Source organism: Symphalangus syndactylus, chromosome 10, assembly GCF_028878055.3.
Source record: "Symphalangus syndactylus isolate Jambi chromosome 10, NHGRI_mSymSyn1-v2.1_pri, whole genome shotgun sequence".
Lineage (NCBI taxonomy): Eukaryota > Metazoa > Chordata > Mammalia > Primates > Hylobatidae > Symphalangus > Symphalangus syndactylus.
The window spans coordinates 54,854,877-54,867,230 of NC_072432.2; the positions used below are offsets into that span (position 1 = coordinate 54,854,877).

Genomic DNA, 12,354 nt, shown 5'->3' on the forward strand with positions numbered 1-12,354 from the left:
CTTCCCAGATGGGGCGGCCGGGCAGAGGTGCTCCTCACTTCCCAGATGGGGCGGCCGGGCAGAGGCGCTCCTCACATCCCAGACGTATGCCTGCTTTTTAACAGGATTATTTGAGGGTATTTTTGTTTTATTTTGTTTTTACTGTTGAGTTGTTTGAGTTCCTTATATATTCTGGATATTAGTCCCCTGTCGTATGAATAGTTCAAAGATATTTCTCCCATTCTACAGGTTGTCTCTTCACTCTGTCTTTTCACTCTGTTGATTGTTTCATTTGCAGTGCAGAAGCTTTTTAGTTTAATATAGTCTCATTTGTCTATTTTTTTGTTGTTGTTTCTTGTGTTTTTAAAGTCTTAGCCATAAAATCTTTGCCTAGGCCAATGTCCCAAAGCATTCTTCCTATGTTTTATTCTAGTAGTTTTGTGTTTCAGATCTCATGCTTAAGTCTTTATTGCATTTTGAGTTGATTTTTATAAGTAGTGAGAGATAGGAGTCTAGTTTCATTCTTATGCATATGACTATCCAGTTTTCTCAGTATCATTTATCGAAGAGGGTATCCCTTTCCCAGTGTATGTCCTTGGTGCCTTTGTCAAAATCAGTTTGCTGTAAATACATTGATGTATTTCTGGGTTCTCTATTCTGATCCATTGCTCTATATGTCTATGTGTATACCAATAGCATGTTGTTTTGGCTGCCATAGCTTTGTAGTGTGTTTTGAAGTCAGGTAGTGTGATGCCTCCAGCTTGGTTATTTGTTCAGTATTGCTTTGGCTATTCAGAGTCTTTTGTGGTTCCATACCAATTTTAGGGATTTTTTTTTTTCTATTTCTGAAAAGACTGTCAGTGGTATTTCAATAGGAATTGCACTGAATCTGTAGATTGCTTTGGTAGTATGGTCATTTTAACAATATTAATTCTTCTGATCCATGAGCATGGTATGTTGTTCTGTTTTTGTGTCCTCTTCAATTTCATCAGTATTTTACAGTTTTCCTTATAGAAGTCCTTCACCTCAGTTAAATGTATTCCTAGGTATGTTATTTCTTTCTTTCTTTAGCTATTATAAATGGAATTGCTTTCTTTTTTTTTTTTTAGTTTAAATACATTTTATTTTTAGACAACCTTACATAGTTTTCTTAAAAACTGCCTTCACTCCAAATAAATCATAGTCAAAATAAATGAAGAGCTCAAGATTATATCAGCCCCATCCACCTTAATTACTGGTATTGTATGGATGACAAGCAGCAGCCAGTTATGATGGCAGGTGATAGATCCAAAGTAATTGCCAACTTTGTTACCATTTTTTTTCCATTTCTAAATCATCCTTAAAGGAAATCATATATGGAGTCATACCATTCTCGTGGTAGTCCAGCAGGGCAACCATGCCATCTGGATTCATGTTTTCACCACTAAAGAATTGGAGTTTTTGAAATTAGCAAGGGTGTGCTTGATTGGTTCTGTAGCCTCTGTTACAGAACGTTTTACTCTTTCTGGTCTCTATTTTCCAAATTTGCCTTTGATTGATTTCATGTAATCTTTGATGTACTTCTTGTAGGCTTCTTTTGTGAAGCTGGTTTCCTGTAAGTGAGATTCCTGACAATATCAACACCAGTGATTACTGTGCTTTAGGTACCTTTGCCCTAGGCGCCTTCAGCAGAGACATTTCCACCAATGAACAAGTCATCAGTGTTACCCTCCGTCCTACTTACCATCTTTCCCTCCACCTCCAGGCAAGCCTGTCTGCAATCTCCCAAATCTTATACATGTTAGAGAACTATTGTGGCTGATGATGCCAGGGTAGATAATCACGAGAGCGGCTAAAGGGAGACCATGGTGACGCTAACTTAGCAGGAGCCTGGAGCTCAGAGCGAGTGCAGGGTAGCCAGAGTGGCACTGGGTGGGGAAGTGGGTGGAAATGCGGGATTGCTTTCTTGATTTTTTAGTTAGTTCATCCTTGTTATATAGAAACACTACTGATTTTTGTATATTGGTTTTTCTATCCTTCGAGTTTACTGGATTTATTCATCATTTGTAAGAGTTTTTTGGTAGAGTCTTTAGGTTTTTCTAGGTATAAAATCATGTCATCTGTAAAGAAGGACATTTTCACTTCTTTTCCAACTTGGATTATGCTTTTATTTCTTTCTCTTTCCTAATCGATCAGGCTAGGACTTCCAGCACTATGTTGAATAAGAATAGTAAAGGTGAGCATCATTGTCTTATTCCAGTTCTTAGAGGAAAGGCTTTCAGCTTTTCCCCAGATGGTATGATGTTAGCTGTCGGTTTGTCATATATGGCTTTTGTTATTTTGAGGTATGTTTCTTTTATGCCTAACTTGTTGAGAGTTTTTATCATGAAGGATGTTAAATTTTATCAAATGTTTTTCTCTGTTTATTGAGATGATCATATGGTTTTTGTCCTTCCTTTGGTTAATGTATCACATTTATTGATTTGCATATGTGGAACCATTTTTTGCATTCCTGGGATAAATCCCACTTGATCATGGTGTATTATATTTTTGATGTGTTGTTAGATCTAGTTTGCTAGTATTTTGATGAGGATTTTTACATTTATGTTCCTGAGAGATATTTTCCTCTCATAGTTTTCTTTTTTTGTTGTGTCCTTGTCTGGTTTTAGTATCAGGTAATGCTGGCCTTACAGAATGAGTTGGAAAGATTTCCCTCCTCTTAAATATTTTGGAATGATTTGAGAAGAATTAGTGTTAGTTCTTTATAAGCTTGATAGAATTCAGCAGTAAAGTGATCCAGTTCTTTGTGGGGAGACTTTTTATTACTGATGTAATCTCATTATTGATCTGTTCAGGTTTTCTGTTTCTTCCTGGTTCAATCTTAGAAGGTAGTATGTTTCCTGGTATTTAATCAATTCCCTCTAGGTTTCCTAGTTTTTGAGCATATAGTTGTTCATAATTCTCGCTGATGACCTTTTGCATTTCTGTGGTGTCTGTTGTCATGTCTCCTTTTTCATTTCTGATTATGTTTATTTGGATCTTATCTCTTCTTTTTTTGGTTATTCTAACTAGCAGTTTATCAATTTTGTTTTTCTTTGCAAAGAACCAACTTTTCGTTTCATTGATCTTTTGTATCTTTCATTATTTATCATTGTGGTTTGGTGGTTTTCTGTAGTGGTAACATTTGATTCCTTTCTCTTTCTCATTTGTGTATCTGTTATGCCAGTGAGTTTTACACTCTTATGTGTTTTCTTGATGGTAGACATCATCCTTTCTGTCATGTGCGTCCATGTGAAGAGACCACCAAATAGGCTTTGTGTGAGCAACAAGGCTGTTTATTTCACCTGGGTGCAGGCAGGCTGAGTCCGAAAAGAGAGTCAGCGAAGGGAGATGTGGTGGGGCTGTTTTATAGGATTTGGGTGGGTAGTGGAAAATTACAGCCAAAGGGGGTTTTTCTCTTAGGGCAGGGGCGGGAGTCACAAGGTGCTCAGTGGGGGAGGTTCTGAGCCAGGAGGAGGAATTTCACAAGGTTAATCCTTCAGTTAAGGTGGGGCAGGAACAAATCACAATGGTGGAATGTCATCAGTTTAGGCAGGAACAGGCCATTTTCACTTCTTTTGTGGATCTTCAGCTGCTTCAGGCCATCTGAATGTATATGTGCAGGTCACAGGGGATATGATGGCTTAGCTTGGGCTCAGAGGCCTGACAATTTCACTTCTAGATGGAGGACTCTCAAACATTTCTTGTAGGACTGGTCTAGTGGTAATGAATTCCCTCAGTTTAAAGTATTTCTTTTAAACAAACGAACGCTTTTCTCTAGATAGTGAATCTAAATCTCCTCCAGCTTGTTCCATTGCAGATTGACTTATATAATTTGGTCTCAAGATAATTCATCTTAGAGAAGATGATGCACTCAAAATAGAGAAGATGTTAAGAGGCTTTTGAAACTATAAAGCAGTCCCACTGCTGTTGTCCGAATTTATCAACTCTTTGCAAATTATGTATGCATCAACACTACAGCTTACCTGGCTTCCACTTTATGAGTAACAGCTAAATAAATGAGTCTAACTTGGAGAAAATCAATGTTCATCTTCTTTTGCAGTTGTCATCTGCAGCAGGACTTCACTTGAGTACTGCGTCTGAGCCTAGGTTCTGAAAGCTAGTTTAAAATTCCCTCTTTAAGTTTGTCTGCTGAATGTTCTGTGACAAATTCCCTTTCACGCGCACCCGTGTGAAGAGACCACCAAACAGGCTTTGTGTGAGCAACAAAGCTCTTTATTTCACCTGGGTGCAAGCGGGCTGAGTCTGAAAAGAGAGTCAGTGAAGGGAGATGGGGTGGGGCCATTTTATAAGATTTGGGTAGGTAAAGGAAAAAGGGGGGTTGTTCTCTGGCGGGCAGGGGTGGGGGTCACAAGGTGCTCAGCAGGGGAGCTTTTGAGCCAGGATGAGCCAGGAGAAGGAATTTCACAAGGTAATGTCATCAGTTAAGGCAAGAACAGGCCATTTTCACGTCTTTTGTGGTGGAATGTCATCAGTTAAGGTAGGAACAGGCCATCTGGATGTACACATGCAGGTCACTGGGAATATGATGGCTTAGCTTGGGCTCAGAGGCCTGACATTCCTGTCTTCTCATATTAATAAGAAAAATGAAACTAAATAGTGGTAAAGTGTTGGGGTGGTGAAAATTTTGGGGGGTGGTATGGAGAGATGATGGGCGATGTTTCTCAGGGCTGCTTTGAGCAGGATTGGGGTGGCGTAGGAAACTAGAGTGGGAGAGATTAAGCTGAAGGAAGATTTTGTGGTAAAGGGAGATATTGTGGGGTTGTTAGAAGAAACATTTGTCATGTAGACTTATTGGTGATGGCCTGGATATGGTTTTGTATGAATTGAAAAACTAAATGGAGTAAGAGAAGGACAAAATCAGATATTAAAGGACTAAGAATTGGGAGGACCTAGGACATCTATTTAGAGAGTGCCCAACGGGGTTCGGCATAATTACTTGCTTGGTTGGGAAGTTTTTGGGCTCTATCCTTGAGTTTTTTTATGTTGTCATACACCAGGCCAGATTGATTTAGGTAAAAACAATACCCTTCATTTAAGAATATACAGAATCTTTTTCAGCAGTGAGTAAGTCAAGGCCTCGGCAGTTTTGGAGGACAACTGCAGCTGAAGAGTCAACTTGGGCCTGGAAGACTGATAAAGTTTGTGATATGTCTGTGATGCTAGCAGAGAAGTCATTAGAGAGGCTTTGGAAGGTCATGATAGAGGTCGAAATGCCTGCTATTCCAGTACCGAGAGCAATAGTGGAGGCAGAAAGTCCTAAACTGACAAGCAAGGGAATTAGTGGAATAACTCTTTTTTGTCATGTTGGTGTCATGAGGGGAACAGGGAGCTCTTCGGTCCTATTCGCAAATTGAATTTTGGGAGTAAGGAAAACTAGTGTGCATGTGCCTGTCAAATTAGCAGGTAGACACATGTAGGTAGACGATCCACAGAGGAAGAAGAGACCTTGTGCGAGGCAAAACTGGAGATGCAAAGTAAAAAGATGAGAAGGAGTGCTGAAAGGAGTGTCTTGTACCTAGACTCCTAGGGATCCAGCTAGGGTGGCAGCCATCAGAGATTGTAATGGGGACTGATGAGGTAACTGTGTAGAGGGGGAGGTTCGATTTTCATGGTGTAGGAGAAAACGTTGAGTGTCTATGAGCAACCTTTCACTGTTATTTTCAGGGCTGGGTATAAGTAAACAAGAAGAGGGCCTGGGAGGAGAGTCTGATGAGCAAGGGGAAGGTAGGCAAGGATGGAGTGAAATACAGGGTAAGTGTCTGTCTAAGCAATAATTACTGCTAATGTTTTTAAGTTTGCCAGTATTGATAGAAGGCTTGTCTGTAATACGGAGCTGGAAGTCTCCAATTGTTTCGTTGATTTGTGTAATTGGGCTTTGGAGATGAACAGTAAAGGAACATTGAGAAGGTGAAAGGTTACCTAGGGGAATTCCAGTGGGTCTTTGCCGAGAGATACATAAAGGAGCGGCCACAGGAATAGTAGCTGGTGTTGTGAGAGGTCCAAATATGGGGGGAGTAGAGTTGATATAAGGAGAAAGGTTTTTTAAGTGAGTGTGGAGGAGAGAGCAGCTTGCTGATGTGAAATGTCTGGGGAGCTTTTGCTGGACCTGTCTAGAAAGTAAATGAGTTCTTCAGGAGGGTAAAGGTGAGGGCTGTTGAAGTTCAGAGGTGTAGGGAGACAGGAGATGTTGCCTAGTCTGTATGTAAGGCGGGGAGAGCTGTGTAGGTGCTGGAAGAAAGGGAAATGCAAAGCCAGTGGTTGTTCACTAAGGAGGGATTAGAAACAGCTAGGAGAGAATGAGTAAGGTTGATAGTGTGGTGGAGATAGCTGGGGAGAGGTAGAGGGTGGCATAAGAATGGGAATGAGAATAAGAGTGAGTATAAAAGTAAAGAATAGAACTTCATCAGGGCAAAATTATTGGAGAGTCCCCTGCCAGCAAAGATCATCTATCCACTCCAAGAGGGATTCAGAGTTGCCAGTCCTGGGCGGGGGCAAATCATCGAGCTTGATGTGTAGGGAAGGGAGGGGGCCTGAATAATCCCTGAGGAGTAGTAGAATAGCAGATGGAACACTGAGAAGTTATTTCCTTGAGGATAGGTTTCCATGATGGAAAGGAAATTAGAGGTTCTAAGAGGCGGGCTGGTGGCTTGTATTATAGCATAGCCTGCCTTTGTTGGTGTGTGGCAATTAGGCCTGGTGAACTACCATCAATAAACTAAATGTGATCAGGGTGAGGAACAGGAAAGAAGGAAATATGGGGAAATGGGGTGAATGTCAGTTGCCTCAGAGAGATACAGTCATGAGGGTCAGGTGTGGTATCCAGAATGATGTGGAAGCTTGGATTGAAGTCCAGGCCAGGAACAATGGTAATTGTGGGAGACTCAACAACAAAGAGTGAGTATAGCTGAAGAAGCCAGGGAGCAGAAAGTATATGCAGCAGGTATGAGGAAGAAAATAGATTTTGGAAGTTATGAGAACTGTACAGAGTGAGCTGAGCATAGTTTGTGATGTTGAGGGCCTCTAAAAGTATTAAGGCAGCAGCAGCCGCTGACACGGACATGAGGGCTAGGCTAAAACAGTAAGGTCAAGTTGTTTGGACAGAAAGCCTACAGGGCATGGTCCCGGCTCTTGTGTAAGAATTCTGACCGCACTAATCATGCCTAGGAAGGAAAGGAGTTGTTGTTTTGTAGAAGGGATTGGGGTTTGGGAGATTAGTCGGACACAATCAGCAGGGAGCGCACGTGTGTTTTTAGGAGAATTATGCTGAGATAAGTAACAGATGAGGAAGAAATTTGGGCTTGACTGAAGTAATGGGGGATGTCTGTGAAGCCTTGCAGCAGTACAGCCCAGGCGATTTGCTGAGCCTGATGGGTGTCAGGGTCAGTCCAAGTGAAAGAAAAGAGAGGCTGGGATGAAGGGTGCAAAGGAATAGTAAGAAAGCATGTTTGAGATCCAGAACAGAAAAGTGGGTTGTGGAGGGAGATACTGAGGATAGGAGAATATATGGGTTTGGTACCATGGGGTGGATAGGCAAAAACAATTTGGTTGATAAGGCACAGATCCTGAACTAACCTGTAAGGCTTGTCTGGTTTTAGGACAGGTAAAATGGGGGAATTGTAAGGAGAGTTTATAGGCTTTAAAAAGCCATGCTGTAACAGGCAAGTGATATCAGGCTTTAATCCTTTTAAAGCATGCTATGGGATGGGATATTGGCATTGAGTGGGATAAGGGTAATTAGGTTTTAATGAGATGGTAAGGGGTGCACGATCGGTCACTAAGGAGGGAGTAGAGGTATCCTATACTTGTGGGTTAAGGTGGGGAGATATAAGGGGAGGATGTGAAGGAGGCTTTGAATTGGGGGAAAAGGCAGCAATGAGGTGTGGCTGTAGCCTAGGAATAGTCAGGGAAGCAGATAATTTAGTTAAAGTGTCTCAGCCTGATAAGGGAACTGGGCAGGTGGGGATAACTAAAAAGGAGTGCTTAAAAGAATGTTATCCAAGTTGGCACCAGAGTTGGGGAGTTTTAAGAGGTTTAGAAGCCTGGCCGTCAATATCTACAACAGTTATGGAGGCAAGGGAAACAGGCCCTTGAAAAGAAGGTAATGTGGAGTGGGTAGCCTCTATATTGATTAAGAAGGGGACAGACTTACTCTCCACTGTGAGAGTTACCTGAAGATCGGCATCCGTGATAGTCTAGGGGGCTTCCGAGGTGGTCGGGCAGCATTAGTCTTCAGCTGCTGAGCCAAGGAGATCTGGGAAGAAGTCAGTCAGAGAGCCTTGGGCCAGAGTTTCAGGGGCTCTGGGAGTGGCTGCCAGGTAAGTTGAACAGTCCGATTTTCAGTGGGGTCCTGCACAGATGGGACACGGCTTAGGAGGAATCCTGGGTTGCAGGCATTCCTTGGCCCAGTGGCCAGATTTCCGGTACTTGTAGCAAGCTCCTGGGGGAGGCAGGCCTGGAGGAATGCCTGGCCGCTGCGGTTTAGGTGTTTGGAGGTTCTTGTGTGCTAGAGATGTAGCTGGGGTTTGTCTCACAGTGGAGGCAAGGAATTGCAACTCAGAAATACATTGCTACTAGGCTGCCTCTAGTCTAATATTGTACACCTTGAAGGTGAGGTTACTTAAGTCCTGTTGTGGGGTTTGAGGGCCAGAATTTAATTTTTAGAGCTTTATTTAATGTTGGGAGATTACGTAATAAAATAAAATGCATACGGAGAATAAGACGGCCTTCTGACCTTTCAGAGTCTAGGGCTGTAAAGCGTCTCAGGGTTGCTACCAAACAAGCCATGAACTGGGTTGGGTTTTTATATTTGATGAAAGAGCCTAAACCCTAACTGATTTGGGAAAGGTTGTATAAAGAAAAAGGAGCATTAACCTTGACTATGCCTTTAGTTCCAGCCACCTTTTTAAGAGAAAATTGCTGGGCAAGTGGGGGAGGGCTAGTTGCGGAACAAAACTGTAAGCCGAACCAGGTGTGAGGAGGGGAGGTGATAAAAGGATTATAAGGTAGAGGATCAGAGGCTGAGGAAGAATTGAGACCTAGCTCAGCCTGGCAAGGAACAGCCTGGGGAGGAGGGGAGAGGTCAGATGGGTCTGTAGAAAAGGAAGATTGGAAAGAGGAAAGACTCGGCGAAGCTTGGAGTTGGGACTGAGGGGACAGGCAGGAGGGAAAGAAGGAAGATTTGGGATGAGTTGCATTGGGAACAGAGACTACGGAGGGACCCATGTGTAAAAGAATGCCTGGACATCGGGCACCTCAGACCATTTGCCTATTTTACAACAAGAATTACTTAGATCTTGTAGGATGGAAAAATCGAAAGTGCCATTTTCTGGCTATTTGGAACCATTGTCGAGTTTGTATTGGGGTCAGGCGGCATTGTAGAAGAAAATAAGGTGCTTAGGCTTTAGGTCAGGTGTGAGTTGAAGAGGTTTTAAGTTTTGAGAACACAGGCTAAGGGAGTAGAGGGAGGAATGGAGGGTGGAAGGTTGCCCATAGTGAAGGAGGCAAGCCCAGAGAAAAGAGAGAGTAGAGACATGGAGAGATGGGGTGGGGGGTGCTTGCCCCCCAGGAAAGTGGAGAAAGGGTAGAGACACAGAGAGAAGGGGGTCGGGAGGTTCATGCCCCCATGAAAAGCAGAGAAGGGGTAGAGACACGGAGAGAAGGGGTTGGGGGGTTCTTGACCCCCAAAAATGCGGTACTTGCCGCTAAGGGTGAAGGACCAAGGCAGGCATCCCCGCGTGGTCAGACACCTCTGAAACATGGGTGAATAATCAGGCAGATGTCCCCACAATGATTAAACACCAAGGGAAGGCTACCTTCCTGAGTCCGTGACCGGCGCTGGAGTTTTCAGTTCACAGATAAAATGCATCTCCTGAGTTGTCTCTACCAGAAAAGGAAAGGAACTGAAGTTAAGAGAAAGGAGAGATTGAAAGATGGCGCCAAGATTGAAAGGAGAAAGAGGTTGAGGGATAGTGAGAGAGGTTGGAGAAGAGAGTAAAAAGAGGCCACTTACAAAATTTAAAATTGGTGAGATGTTCCTTGGGCTGGTCGGTCTGAGGACCAGAGGCTGTAGGTGGATCTTTCTCATGGAGCAAAGAGCAGGAGGACAGGGGATTGATCTCCCAAGGGAGGTCCCCTGATCCGAGTCACAGCACCAAATTTAACTGCGTCCCTGTGAAGAGACCACCAAACAGGCTTTGTGTGAGCAACAAGGCTGTTTATTTCACCTGGGTGCGGGCAGGCTGAGTCCAAAAAGAGAGTCAGCAAAGGGAGATAGGGGTGGGGCCATTTTACAAGATTTGGGTAGGTAAAGGAAAAAGGGTGGTTGTTCTGTGGCGGGCAGGGGTGGGGGTCACAAGGTGCTCAGCAGGGGAGCTTTTGAGCCAGGATGAGCCAGGAGAAGGAATTTCACAAGGTAATGTCATCAGTTAAGGCAAGAACAGGCCATTTTCACTTCTTTTATGGTGGAATGTCATCGGTTAAGGCAGGAACTGGCCATCTGGATGTATATGTGCAGGTCACTAGGGATATGATGGCTTAGCTTAGGCTCAGAGGCCTGACATTCCCTACTTCATCTCTCATGCTGAATATAGTCCCTTCAGAGATGCTATGTGGATACTTTAATTTTTTTGAATGATTTTTAAAGATTGGTGTTATTTTGGTAATAATAATTGTTTTTACTTTGGTGAATATTTAACTTTAATCAGGTCATTAGACTTAAACTAGTTGACTTCAATAGTCATGGAATGCCTTTAATATTCAAGAAAATAAAAAATAGCCTGGGTGTGGTGGCTTATGCCTGGAATCCCAGCATTTTGGGAGGCCAAGGCAGGAGGATTGTTTGAGCTCAGAAATTTGAGACCAGCCTGGGCAACATGGCAAAATCCTATCTTTACAAAAATACAAAAATTAGACAGGAATGGGGGCATGTGCCTGTAGTCCCAGCTACTCAAGAGGCTGAGTATTGCTTGTGCCCCGGAGACTGAGGGTACAGTGAGCCGAGATCATGCCACTGCACTCCAGCCTGGGTGACAGAGTGAGTGAGACCCTGTCTCAAAAAAAACAAAAAAACAAAAAACAAACAAACCAAAAACTAAAACAAAACAAAACAAAAACAAAAACCAAGAAACTGAAGAAAATAAAAACGAATATAAAATTCTAGAAAAATACTATAGCTCATATGTTAAATGTAACTCAATAATAAAGTTTTTATGAAATGTTATCCCTTTTAAAAGAGTTCTTCTTATGAATATAGGTTTCTTAGTGTATATTTCAAGAAAAGACAGTAAGACAGTTTGTTTCTGCCATCCCAAGCTACCTGAGATTAAAAACTATATTTTCTAAAATTTAGTTGCTGGCAAGGAATTTGTCTTATTGCACTTCTTCAGAATTTGTTTTTCTAGGCCAGTAAGGCCTGTAATCTCAGCAATTTGGGAGACCAAAGTGGGAGGATCACTTGAGCCCAGGAATTCAAGCCCACCCTGGGCAACACAGCAAGACCCTGCCACTCTATTATTTTTTAAAATAAAAAAAAAAATAAATAAAAATTTGTTTTTCTATAGCCTAAAGAAAAATAATTGCCTCTGTTAGCATTACATTTCCAAGAAAAATTGTCTGCAAATAGTTTAATTTTAGATGATTACCTCTCCAAGGTAGGGCTGGAAGGAGGATAAATTTGGCAGAGACATAAGTTGCACATACTGATCTCAGTTTGTGTTAGGTGCATATAAATAAAAAAAGTTTCTTCATTTTATTAAAGCCCTATTTTTGTATCATTTCTGGTAATGTAGATACCAACATAAATGCTTGATCTCAATCTCTCCTGATAATTACAAATCAACATATCCAATGCTTAAAATTACTATTAAATTAATGTACAATTGTCAGGTCTTCATTAGAAGTAGTAACTAGAACATAAAGATTGGTTAAATTTTTCAGTACTTATAATTTTCAAAAAAAGGGAAGAGTATTCTATTCCTGCCAGTAGTATAGTCTTTAGCCTGATAAACAATGTCAATATCCATTATGATTTTAATTATAAACCCCCTGGAGACAGCAAGTATGTTTATATTTTATTAGTCATTGTACTCAAGAAGTCCCAAAGTTCTCTATTCCTATTCCTAGTTCAGATTTTCTTTTGTTTGTGTGTTGTTTTTTTTTTTTGGATGAAGGTTAAGAGGAAGCTTTCTTTCTTACTTAAAGGTTTATATGCTGGGCAGATAGTTAATGGTACAGAAATCCCAGCTTTATTTGGGGGAACAAGAGAGCAGACAGGACATAGAGGTCTTATTGGCAGAAGTGGCAAACAAAGTAGGGGACAATCTTTCGTAGGATCAT

At 41.9% G+C, this 12,354-nt stretch overlaps 1 pseudogene; it reads right to left on the reverse strand.

The window, feature by feature from the left end:
- Positions 1–1,287: 1,287 nt before the first annotated feature.
- Positions 1,288–1,796, reverse strand: LOC129491605 (translationally-controlled tumor protein-like; annotated as a pseudogene).
- Between the last annotated feature and the right edge of the window lie 10,558 nt (positions 1,797–12,354).